At 41.6% G+C, this 13,510-nt stretch overlaps 1 protein-coding gene across 7 annotated transcripts in view; it reads right to left on the bottom strand.

The window, feature by feature from the left end:
• PSD3 (pleckstrin and Sec7 domain containing 3) overlaps window positions 1-10,687 on the bottom strand; it is a 517,431-nt gene extending 506,744 nt beyond the window's left edge. For 2 of the 7 annotated variants that reach the window (XM_079778598.1, XM_079778601.1), the window contains exons 1-2: window positions 10,529-10,681; window positions 4,481-4,547 (exon numbers count right to left, since the gene is read on the bottom strand). The gene's annotated coding sequence lies outside the window, so the exon portion shown is untranslated. Of the gene's footprint in view, window positions 1-4,480; window positions 4,548-10,528 lie in introns of all 7 variants that reach the window. The other 5 variants (XM_079778602.1, XM_079778603.1, XM_079778607.1 and 2 more) reach the window with 4 other exon arrangements.
• Between the last annotated feature and the right edge of the window lie 2,823 nt (window positions 10,688-13,510).

The raw sequence follows: 13,510 nt of genomic DNA, 5'->3' as shown, positions 1-13,510 counted from the left end.
GTATTCAATGTGTGCTTCCTCTTTCTCATTAGTAGTTTTTATTATTAATTTTAACAGGAGATTGGAATAGGACTTGTTTTGTTTCAGTTTTTCCCCAAAGACTGAAAAATAATAGGTTCCAGGTGCTGCCAAATTTCAAAGACCACCTATACAAGGCGTGTAAGAGCTGAAAACTGCTTTTATAAAGCTTAACCCATCACCCGACTCAAGCTGTAAAAAGAATGGATGTGAAGAGGAAGAGAGATTTCTTCAGATCAAGTTGTGGTATCCTGTGCTTCCTCCAGCACCCTCACCTGTCACCAGGGAGGAGGCAAGGAGGCTTTTCCCCAAACATAACCCAAGTGGGAGAGGAGCCTCAGCAGAACCACATGCAGAGCTTGGCACACGCATAAAGGGGGTCTGAAATGTGCTGCTAGATGAGTCTGAGAAAGAGCTGCATTAGGAGTACACCGCCCTCCACCAATGAGTTGCCCAACACAGGTGCACATTTCTCCCCTTGGGTCAGTGGGGCAGCCGGGAGATGAGAGGCAGACAGGGTCATTTACAAAAGGGGATATTTCCCCAAGGCCTTCTGAGGGGGTGGGAGTGGCGGGGGGAGGGGGGTAAGCCTACCTCACCACAGCAGAATGAAACTGAACGCAAGCCTTGGTCAAAGGGGCTGAGCATTAGAAGTTGATAATGACCAGGCAGGCAAGTCAAGCTCCACCTCACTGAAATCCAGTCAGAGGTACCCAGAGGGGGTCTTTAAAAGCTCATGAAAGCTCCCTCATCCCCCAGAAAATGAATCAGCTGAGGGAATCCACCACACTCAGAGAGCACTCACAACATATTAGTGTGGAGCTGGATTTCAAGAGCTTCCACCTACCTTGTCTCTCTTCCTGGGCAGGTCAGACTAGCTGTCTGCAGGTGGTGGTCCAGGTGGAAGTCAGGAGAGTGAGATGGGAACAGAGGGCAGAATGGCATTAATGATGCCTTCTTATTTCTGCATTCCTCTTGCTTTGACATCTGAGACCTTGCTGACCCTGGAGACACCAGCCCACCCACAACTAGATAAATCCCAGAGACTTGCCTGGGAGAGTACCTTTCATATGCAAACCAACCAATCCAAAGCCCAGACCCCATCACTCTGAGCCATTATCCCCCCCTGCCCTAATCACCCCAGGACCAAGTACCAGAAAACTAGAGACAGAGCCTGCTCAACTTATTCAAACCAATCCTAAATCAATTTACCTGCCTTGCCCATCCCCATGGAAACCACAACAAGGGCACTTGACTGATTTTCCCCTCCCTTCCTCTACCTTGAACCTACCCCGGTGCTTCCCCACGGGGCTCTGTGTGCCAAGCCACACCTCTTCTAGGAAACTGTGAATAAACTCTTCTCCCTTCACCACAGTCATTTCTCCATCTGCGTGTCCCACCATCCCAGAGTAAAACAAAATTCCGGCCCTCTATAAACAGGAAGCACCCCATTGCAGGCTTCCCTGCATCAACCGGGCCTCGGGGAGGGAGGGAAAAGCCTATCTTTTGAATGAGGCTTGACAATTGATTATTTCACCAGATTGGACATTTAAATACAGACTTGAGACTCTTCTTGTAACTAATGGCGACAGAGGATGCTTTGTTCTCAAGGGCTAAGATGGCCTAGAAAAGCTATGGGATCCACCTGAGAGTCTGCAACCTTCTGGGAAGAAACCGAGTTTGCTACAGAAGATGTCTTAAGGTAACCTTTAGTCTAAAATATAAGATTTTAGCCAGAGTTGGCCTGGCCACAGTATTGGGAAAACAGTGTGCCCGATCTGTTGCAGCACCTTTAGGCCACCGTGGCCGTCCATGTCCAGCTCAGCCAGCCCATCGATGTGCACTCTTTGTGAGCCGAATTAATTCAGAATCATTCATCATGATTCCTTCCTTCCAACCTGCCCTATTCTGCTTTTAACTCATTACCAGCTTTACTTCTAGCTTCCAGCTTTTCTTCTTGCCTTGATCCTCAGGTCCACATACCTCTCTTCCTTACTATGACTTTGATGCTCTAGTATTCTGATTCTCCACATGAGTCTTCATCTCACCCCTCCTGGATCAAATGCAGAGCCACCTCAGTAAGCCTCAGTTTCTCTCATGGCCAAGACTCTACTACGGCTTGAGCAAGACTAACCTAATTAAAGTCAGATGCCATTTAATGATGGGGACATGTTTTGAGAAATGCATTGTTGGGTGCTTTCATCATAGTGTGAACATCATAGAGTGCACGTACACATACACAAACCTAGATGGCAGAGCCTACTACACCCTTAGGCTATATGGCATAGCCTATTGCTCCTACGCTACAAACCTGTACAGCATGTTATTGTACTAAATACTGTATGCAATTGTTACACAAAGGCAAGTTTTTGTGTATTTCAACATATCTAAACATAGAAAATGTACAGTAAAAATACATTATAAAAGATAAGAAAAGCTGCACCGTATACATAGGGCATACACTATGAATAGAACTTGCAGGATTGGCAGTTGCTCTGGGTGAGTCACTGAGTGAGTGGTGAATGTATATGAAGGCCTAGGACATTGGTGTTCACTACTGTAGACTCTGTAAACATGTAGGCTACACTAGACTTAGAAAACAACACTAGATTAAATCAAGCACCAGAGAAGTTATGCAATCAAGAGACATAAATATGAGAGGTATGAGGATGCTGCTGGCATAACAGCATACTGTTTTACAGAAAATGTTTTTGTATAAGTAGAAAGAATACACTCTAAAATAATAAGAGAAAGTGTAGCAAATACATAAGTCAGTAGCATAGTTGTTTATTGTCATTAGAAAGTACGGTACATAATTGTATTACTATATTCTTATACAACATGTGAGCAGTGAGTGGCACTAGGATGTTATGATGGCTATGTGGCACAGGCAATAGGGATTTTTCAGCTCCATTAGAATCTTATGGGACCACTATCCTATATGTGATCCATCATTAACCAAAACATCGTTAGGTGGCATTGACTATACAGCGTTCTTACATTTCACTGGCTGACTTGTATCTGTTTACGAAAAGCAGGAAGCTTTTTTCTCCTCTCTCTTTCCATGCACAGCAATTCTGCATAAAATTGTAAGGGATTTTTAGGTCCACCGAAGGATGAACCACCTAGAATCCCATAGATCCCTTTAGGGTTTCTCTAACTTGGTCAGGATCCCTTTCTGAAAACTTCATTTCCTCCTTTTCAAAGACAAAAAGAGAGCATCCAGAAAAGTGACTGAGGCGGCTCCTTTTCTTCCCTCATCTCTGGAAAATGAAATTCCCAGGATGGGGGTGAAGTGGGGGTAGGGGTAGGGAGTCACATCTTATGACTGAAAGAGTTCTTCCTGAGAAACTTATCTTTTCAGTTCATATCACAAAAGTATATCCCAGGATGGTCCTCCCCTCCCCCAACACTTGTCCCTGAAATCTCACTCCTATGCTTATATCCTGCTCATTTATCTAATTGAGATTATGCAATTAGGCTGAAATTAAGTCTACTTTTACAGTTTCTAACACTATGATACTTAAACACTGTTATTGATTAATTATAATATTTACTCTTCTTAGAAACATATAGCATAACACAAGTGGCATGCTTTCTCACAATTTTCTTATTATTTATAAACTATGCATTCTGTGTAGTCATCATTTGTCTTTAAAGGGAATTCTGACATTTCCTGTGGTTAGGAACTGCTTTGCATGGCAATTGGTTGTCTGGTATTTCTGCTTAACAAGTTTCTCTCTGACATGGAATAAACTGCAATGATTTCACATGTGGGTATTTCCCCACTTGCATGATGAGGGCAAAGTACCATATAAAGGCCAACTTAGTGGGTCCGATTACAAAAATAAAGGCAATTTCTATGGATAAGCAGAAAGTAAAAAGTTGTCTTTTCTACCTCTTTATTTAAGTTTAAATGTCCAGCTTTTCTTTGTAAATACATGAAATATTATTCTAATATTGTTATTGTTCACAGGTTTCCTTTATAATATATTTGTCATCAACTCAATGCTTTAGTTGTATATTAAATAAAGGGCACAAAGCAATATTTTCTTTAAAATGGAACTATATCTCTTTAAATCAGGATGGACTTGAGTTTTCCAATAAACTCATCCCTCAATTATATTTATGAAAATTCTATATATCCAACCAGTCAATATTTCAGAATATATTGAAAGAAAAGCATAATTTACGGGTCATCAACCTGTCTAGATCCTAACATACCAAGCCACTGACCATTTGATTTTATGCTATAGTAGATTTACATGGTAAAACAACAATATTTTTCTTAACCCAACAAAATACCCCAAATCATTTCTCTTACCACATGAGAATTCTTATTTTTACATGGTCATGGTTATAGAAAGAATAGTATTTTTTAGGACCAAACATTTCTCCCTAAAATATATTCTTGTTAGAGTTTTTCTTCAGATGTAAGTTCCAAAGTTAAGCAGTGACTTACCAGGCTTGCATCTGATCTGCTCAAGTTCTTGGAGAGGTTCCTCTTTGCTTTGAGGTTGTATCTGAAACTTGAAATATAAAATGCACTCGGTTAAGCTGCCTGGTGTTAATGGCTGTGTTTATCCCAGAGGACTCCACAACAGAGTGAAAATCCCAATCTCTTCTTTCTGTAAAACCTCCAAATTATTTTCTTCCTCATTCTCTTCTACACTTCAGAGAAACCACACAATCTTGAGTCGTGTAAAATGTACATGTATCAAGCAAATTAGGAATCATTCATTGCAAAATGATGTAAAAGTTTCTTCAAATAGTTGTAGCTAACCCCATGAGCTCTCTGCTTGTATTTGTCACAAAAGAGTGCGTGTGTTTTTTCAATGTGGAATGATCTAAGTGCAGCAAGGGACACCTCTACAGCCCAGAGTGAAAGGGAGGGTGATTCTACAACAAGCCGAGGGTAATTGGACCCTTTGGCTGTGATCATTAATCCAAAGCTTGCTACAGGAAGTGCACTGGTTAGCTAAAGTTAGAGAAACAGTGGCCTCTTAAGGAGTCCCAGATGTCACACTTGATTACACACGGTGCCGTAGCTTGTAGTCTATTCTGACTCTCATTCAGCAAAAATACAGGATGAGAGGGCTACAATAGAAAAGCCATGCTAGGCCTAATTGTTTCATTTTCATAAGTCACATAAAAAAGCTCCCATTCTGCCCTAACCGGTTTGGCTCAGTGGATAGAGTGTCAGCCTGCAGACTGAAGGGTCCCAGGTTCGATTCCGGTCAAGGGCATGTACCTTGGTTGTGGGCACATCCCCAGTAGGGGTTGTGCACGAGGCAGCTGATCGATGTTTCTAACACTATATACCTCCCTTCCTCTCTGTAAAAAATCAATAAAAATATATTTTTTTAAAAAGCTCCCATTCTGTTATTATTCCCTACCCCTTCTTCCCAGGAGTGTTTACCTTCCTCTTCCAGACATTGTAAAGATGCAAACATACTCTAATGAGGTTCAACTTTTAAAATATTAGTATCAACCTGTGAATTTGGGGTTTCCTAATGTTTCTGTCATTCTCCATGGGAATATCATAAGCAAACCGTCTTACTGTGTTTCCTTTGACATCCTAAGATATTGAAAAATATCTTACAACTGGGGAAAATCTTCTATTTCTATACAGAGTAGTTTTGCCCACTTGGCATATACAATATATGCAAGAATCACAAACACTGGGGTGGGGGGGAGAGAGATAATGAGAAAGTCATCATTTTCTTTTATGCCATTTTTACCAATGTAAGCACAGCCAAGAAAATTAGCACATGTGGGTCTATCTAATAACAAGCTGATTTTAAAGGAAACCAGACAGAGAGACTGCACCCTGACGCCATTCAGATTTGTTATTTCCTGGGGTTTGGGGAACTTTGTATTTAGAGAACTCTGAACCTTCGCCAGGCAGTCCCTAGTGTTTCACCTGTGAGACGGTGGAGTGACTTCCAAAACAGACAGTGATGGTAAACATGAGCAAGGCCAATGACTTTACTCTGGGAGAAGAAAAAATATTTGAAGAGAGTCCCCTGAACTTTGAGTTGCATGTATTTGGTGGGAAACAACAACACACAGGTAAAAGTGAAATAACTTCAATGATAAACCAAAAGGAGGGCTCCATCGGTCAGAAACTTATCTGTTAACGATAATCCCCCTGGTGTTCAATTTAGGTGACAGCACAAGGTCATGTGAAATGACATATTTAGCAGAAAACGTGCAGTCAGAGCATTTTACCACTCCATATTGTCTCAAATAAGAAACCCTGGCACAAAGCCAGGAATTATCATGGATCAATATCAAGATTCTAAGATACATTATTCTATTAGTTTTCAATGATTATTTTCTTCAAGGGCACACTGTGGTCTTATTTCCTAGAAATATTCTATTTGGTTATATATAAATTCATAAAAAAAATTCTCAACACGTAAATGCTTCAATAATGTCACCGCGTGATCAATGTTCATTATTCCCGAATGCACATTCATTGAAAACATTTTGCAGTCCTACTGGCAAGCCAAGAGGAATTGTGGTAAAGGTCTCCTTGAGGTTAGCAAACCTAATGAAATACATTGTACAACAAAGCATTGTTTGCAATTGTGACATAACTGCATTCTTATCTACTTCCCGAGTTGCTTTTGTATTTATCTGAGCTGTAAATAGCTCCCAAAGGTCCTTCCAGAGTACCTTCCAGAGAGGCACTCTGGTTTCCTGTCCGCTGAGGCGTATACCGCTGCTCTGTTTGTGCAGTATTCTATCCGCTTCAGCTCTATTCCCTTTCTCCTGTGAGTGTCCTCTCTCCCTCTCTGCCAGGCCTCAGAATCTATCCCACTCCACTTGTATTTTCTTAGTCAGATAGAGAAGGATGCTAGCTCTCTACCTATTATTTAGTACTATTGTATTTTGAAACAGTTACAAGGGACAAGAACACATCTAAAGATGTTAAGCAGTAGTAGTTGGTTCTTTCTTTTTTTCCTAAATATTTTTTTCTCATTGTGAAAATAATAAAAAATTTGGAAATTCTAGAAAAACACAAAGTATAAAAGTGATAATACAAATCAGTCACATACCATTAGCCAGAGATAATCACTTCTAACATTTTTCCAGTCCTTTTTTCAATCCATATGCTTATTTTAAATATTCAGATAGCACTGTGTCCTGTTTTCTCCACCTACCTTTATATTGTGAATATTTAAGTCCCAATGTCCTTCAAATGTGATTTTAATTTCTACAAAATTTTCATAACTTATTTACTCCTTCCCCCCATGGTAGAGCATTTAGATATTTACCAATGTTTCATATTTTAAATAATGTTACTTAGACTATGTTTCTAGACATTTTAAAATTACCTCTCTTCATTAAAACAACATGCGTACATAACAAGCCTCAGTCACCTGTGAGGTGAGGGTTGCCATCACATTTCCTTCACACGAGGGGCCCAGAGAGATTCTACGACTTGCCTAAGGCCACATAACTAGTTACGGTCATGTGCCCCACAATGACATTTTGGTTAATGGTGGCCCGCACATAGGAAGGTGGTCCCATAAGATTATAATGTAGCTGAAAAGAGACGCGTAGCTGTCGTAAAGTCATGTCATAACTTGTAACATCCTTAGTGCAATACTCACATGTTAGTCATGATGCTGGTGCAAACAAACCTACTGCGCTGCCAGTCGTGCAAAAGCACAGCACATACAAGTACAGAGGCAGCCTATGCCATCTAGGTTTCTGCAAGGGCACATTATGATATGTTCCCACAATGACGAAATCGCCTAATGCAAATTTTTCAGACTGTATCCCCATTGTTATGCAGAGTATGACTGTATTGGAAATTTGGAATTCTTTGATTTTTTTTTCTTTCTCCGTCTCTCATGCTTAATCAAACACTGAGACTATCTATTTGAATTGCCTTTTGAAAAAACCATTTATTTCTGTTTTATACTATTGCCACCCATTCCAGGCCCTTGCTGGTAGCCACACCCTGGAGCCACCTACATGGCCTTCCTGCCTCTGGCCCCTCCTTGTTCGATTCCTTCCTGCGCACCGCTATCAGATGGACCTTCCTTATGCCACTATCCAGTTTAAAAACTTCACTAACTTCTTAGTGAAACCCTAGATGAAATATAAACACTTTTGCCTGGCTCTCAAAGCCCCATTTTCCCCCCATCCCATCTTACCTCATCCACTCCCCTTTCTGTCTGCTCACTATCCTATTTCCTGGCTTCCTGGCTTCTTTTTATAGTATTTACCCCATTCAAAATACTCTTCCGTTTCACTTCATCTCTTTAAATTTTACTCAGTCCTGTAAGGCCCAATTCAAGTCTCATTTACTCCATGAAATAGAGTGAGCTTCCCATTGCATTTGAAGTTGGCCAACTTGAGTTCAAAACTCTGCTTTTCTGCTTTTTTCTGGGGGAGTTGGGGAGAAATAGTTAACTCCTCTAGCCTATTTCTGCATATGCATTTATAAATGTCCTATATCAACCTCCCAAGATCCCACAAAGGATTAAACAAATGTTATATAGTTTTGGCAAGCTGCTAAGTGCTAGAGAAAATATTTTCTACACTATCCCTGTCTATACCACATAATGTAGCACTGAATTATGTTCTGTCCTATCATATTCTCTCATTGCTTCATGTATGTTGGTCATTTTTCCTCAGCTTGGCTGTAACGTCTCTGAATGGAACATGGTATCTTATATTACTTCTACAATCTCCAGAACCTAACACTGCACCTTGTCCTATGATTACTGGTCCAATCTAGATGAGTTCTAGCTGATAAGGTCTGGATTTGGGTCACATTGGGATTTAGAAATTAATGGAAGAGTCCCAGCCTACTGTGTGTCTTCTGGAGCAGGAATGTCTTATACTTTTGGGAGTCTGGGATCAAGGTTAGCTTACACCTTTGTGAAATCTGTGAAAATGTACCCTTGGTTTGGATCTTGCCTCTCAGATATATTCACTGTATTTTCACAGTAACACTTATTAGGTCCACTTACTGAAATCAGAGAACAGAAGCAAGATGTTCTGTAGACATCCAGGAATAATACCCAGACCTTTGGATATCTTTATCAGAAAGGTCAGGTTACCTAATCGTGATATGTCATTAAAGATAATCTGCTAATCTCTTCTTCTAAATTACTCAATCTGAAATTCTTTTCTCAGTTTTGTTTATCTAGTTACTAGAGACCTAAAGAACACCTCCCTCCTAATAGGTATACCCTTTAAAAAGCCAGTTCTAGGGTTAAGGTTAGGGTTAGTGACAAAAAAATAGGGTTAAGGCTAGAGTTAGGGTTCGTGCTACATTTAGGTTTCGAGTTAGGGTTTCAATTAGGTTTGTAGTTAATGTCAGAGTTAAAGTTCAGCTTAAAATTAGGTATAGATTTGGGTGTTTAGATGTAGATTTATAGTAGAATTAGTGTTAGTGTTAGATTTAGGTTTAGGTTAGATTTCTGGGCACAAAGGACAATTTTATAAAAAAATATATATAAATTTTCAAAAATATATTCTTGAAAATTCCACTTTGCATAGTAAAAGATGACAGGTCTTTCACATTTTTGCCAACTTCCCAGGGACCAGTAAAGCACTGTTGGAAAAAAAACCTTCATTTTACAGCATCCAAGATTAAATACAACTATACGGTTTTCCATAGTTTATTAGAATATCTTTTACATTTCTAATCCTGAAAAGGCAAGTAACACTTTCAATATTGATGTGAACATCCTAAAGTTTAATTTGTAGATGATTTTTACTTTGTACTACTTTCTTCCCTTTCCTGATATGCCCAACCCTCAAACTAAAAGCTGACACCATTAAAGAAAAACACGATGATCTGGGATCCACTTACATTTTACCTGAAAATCAACACGATAGACTTTGGAAGCACTAATCTTTTGTCAAGCGCCATAAACAGAAAACACAATCTGTTTTAATGGGATCATACTTCCAAATTGTTAGATATCACTCACATCTGTATTTCCAACCCAGACCTCTTTATCAAACTACAAACTTGGATTTCCAATGAATGAATGATGTCCCCACATAGCACTTGAATTTCAACAGGTCCAACAGTGAACCCACTGTCTTCATAGGCAATGAAGTTCCCTTCTATCTAATGGTAACATAATTTACCGGGTGTTCCAAAACAAAAACCTTTACTCAGCTCATTTTTTTCCTCACCTCTCACTGTCTCATCCTATTGTCAAAGTTCTATCAAATCTCCTCCTTACCCCACCTCTGTCTTCAATTAGGCCCTTATGATCTCTTGCCTAAAACATTGCTACAACCTCTTAAGTAACTTCCAAATGATTTTTCTACTTTCAAGTTCTTCCTTATTCAATATGTCCCCCTCCACTGTCACCAATCTGTGACATCTCTGTCGTGTCATCCACTCATCTTTCCTAAATTCCCTTCTAGAGCCTCTTCTGTGAAAACTTTCTCACTCCTCTTTCCCCTAGAATTTTCCAGTTCCTCCTTTGCATCCCACCATACCTTGTACAACTATGGTTGTACTTACCACACTTTATTACACTTGTCTCCCTGGAGCAGAAGGCAAACTTCTAGATGATGAGACTATCTCATTCATTCCCCTACCACTGGTACACTGAACAGTGCCTGACACAAAGTGAGTGGCCACAAAATTTTGCTGAAAAACAAAAAAAAAGGTTATGTACAGGACTAAGTGACTTTCACAGATCCCTCTTTATATATTAGTACATCCAGTCCCAAAATAAAACTTATGCTGTGTAAGGTTTCCTTAAAAAGCACACCCTGCTTCTTAACAGGAAGTTTCAGATTAATAAACAGCTGACAGAACAAACCAAATAGCATCCAATGAATCACCAGTTGACCATTCATTGCAGCTAACTAGATACAGGGAGGGAGTAAAGATGGAGACAAACATCATTCTTCACTGATGGAATATTTTGCAAGATGCTCGAAACCTCTGGGTATCAGAGCATTGCATATTTCCCTACACTGTGGTGAAATTTCAGGCACAGAAAAAGTCCATAATGGAAATGAATTTGGGAGGCTATGTGAATACAGAAACTGGCTTAACACTAAATTTGTGGCCACAGAATGTCCACCACACCCGACTTTGTCCACGTGTGTAACGTAGAGTTTTGCACATGGTATATACTCAGTTTTTAGTTGTTATTCATGAGAATGTGATGAAAATATAGATAATATATGGATTTTTGGTAACCATTGTACTACAATAGAATTCAACAGTGAGTGGGGGATCACATTTTTAAAACCAAAGAGCTCAGCTGCCCATCTGCATTATAGAGCTGAAGGCCTAAGAGCCATAGCCATGGTCACAGGCTGCCTGTACCAGACACCAGCACTTAAAGCTTTTGCTCTCAGGAAAAAATGCTAAGCCCCAGCACACTGGGAAGGTTAGATCCTATTGAGAACTCCCAATGACAGCTTTCACCTGGAACGGTGCATGTGGTCAGAGGAAGCAGAAGGGGATGAGTGGTAGGGACAGTGGGATCATGGCCAGACCATACATAGAAACAGAACTCTGCCCCACAATCTGCAGCAACCAGTCCCAAACAGCCAAAATGTGATCAACAAATGCAAGCTTCCTGCCACGCACCATGCTTCCTTGGAATTGGAAGGGGGCACTTTCCAGCTCAGGACCAACCAGAGCAAGCCCAATAGACTTTCCAAATCCATCACACAGGATGCTCGCCTCCATTTCCCCAGGCCAACAGCCTCCAGGAGGGGCCTACCTGACACCTTCTTCCCTGTTTCCCAATGCACTTTCCCATTCGCTGCCTGTCTTGGAGTCTCTGTCCAACACAAGAGATGTTGGCTGACCCCTGTGCCATAGCAAGTTCTCAGTAAATAGCCTCTGCTTCTTCTCATTTGGGTGGTCTTCGTGGATTTTCACCCTGGGTGTCTTTGAAACATTCTGAGAGCCTGCTGCATGTGATGGAAGGAGGATTCTACATTGCAGGGATGGGGCTGGGGAGGTGGGATCTGGAATTGGAAGGGGGCACTTCCTGGTTGCATGGGGATAGCTGGGGGTGCAGGTAAAAGGCACAAGGTGATTCCTTTGGCCGTGGTCTGGGAGCCACTGTAGAAAAGGGGAAGGAGATGACATGGGCCCAGGAATGGGCCAGTGGTGACCCGAGCAGGGAGAGGGGTGCACCGCAGGTGGTGGCGGTGGTGGTGGTGATGCTGTGGAAGACAACTGGCTGCGCAGAAAGGAGGTCTCACAGGGAGTGTGGGACCCCAGCCACAGGTGCGTGCTGTTCCCATGACGAGACCCCACCGTCCAAGCCCACCACCATCCTGGAGCTGGAATGATGGCTTGTCATCGTAGAGGTGGCCATGCATCTACCGATGGATGACAGCTTCAACAACTGGAGCAAGAGGAGTGGCTCTGTGGCCAGGAGAAGCTCATCCACAGTCTCCAGTTAAGGAGATCCCCACGGTGGACCTCATGATAGGCGACATGGTGAGATCCCCTAGGGCCATCTGCTCCAGTGTAGGAGCTGTGGGTCCTCTGGCGCCACCTGAAAATGGATGACAGCGCCCGCACCGGGCAGTCAGAGATGGTGAAGAAGGCGCTGACCAGCGCCCCCATCTGTCTTTCTGGGTCCTAGGTGACCGATGACTACATTGGCCTTAACTGGCAAGTGGGCCTCATTGTGTCTTTGCTGACTTCTGAAACTGACAGCAAGGACTGTGTAAAGAAAACAGATTCTCATAGGACCAGAGAGGACAAAACAGCCTGAGCATGAAAGCAAAATGTGGCTCAGACATTGCTAAAGCCAAAGACTAGTGGATTCTATAAGACGCAGTTATCCTAACGAAGGCAAGGGCGGTTTGCGAAAGGCTACCCTCACTTGCGTTCTTGATGACAAACTCTTTATACTCATGTATCCACTAACTCCATCAGTCATTGGTTCAGGGACAATCCCAATAGGCATTAATTCTTCCCACATTTAGACCTAACCTCCTGCAGATCAACTAAGCTCCAGCGCCCAGAGAAAGCCCTCGGGCTTGCTGTTTGAAGCAACAGAAAATCCAGAGAGTGAATGCCATCAAATGGCTGGTTAATCACCTTGAGGGATGAAACTGCATGCTGGGTGCCCTGTGGGACCAGCATACGGAACAAGTCGCTGGTGTATCAGGCTGTTAGCGGCAGTGGCAGCTACATCAGCCTTGATGAGAGGGACTCCATGCTCTTGGTCGCAGGCATAGCCTTCATCTCTGCAATGCTCTCTGTAATGACGGCTATTCCTTTTATGGGCCACATTCACTAGTATGTATTTAGTCATAACAACCTTTAAAATGTTTTTGTGTTCGTAGTTATTTTCCCTTTTCATTGTGTATAATACGTATTTGCTGCTTCTCACTTTTTCCCTTCACATACCTTTCTTACTCACCTTTTTTCACAGACCAGCTGCTGGTTCTGTTCATCTCTACTGCTAGTTTTCTTCTCCTATCTCATTCATTGCTGTCCTTACTTTTGTTTCTTTTT

Source organism: Cnephaeus nilssonii (genome assembly GCF_951640355.1).
Source record: "Cnephaeus nilssonii genome assembly, chromosome: 8".
In the NCBI taxonomy this organism is placed as follows: domain Eukaryota; kingdom Metazoa; phylum Chordata; class Mammalia; order Chiroptera; family Vespertilionidae; genus Cnephaeus; species Cnephaeus nilssonii.
The sequence above is the reverse complement of the archived record's forward strand: the minus strand, read 5'-3'. Positions and strand labels throughout refer to the sequence as shown.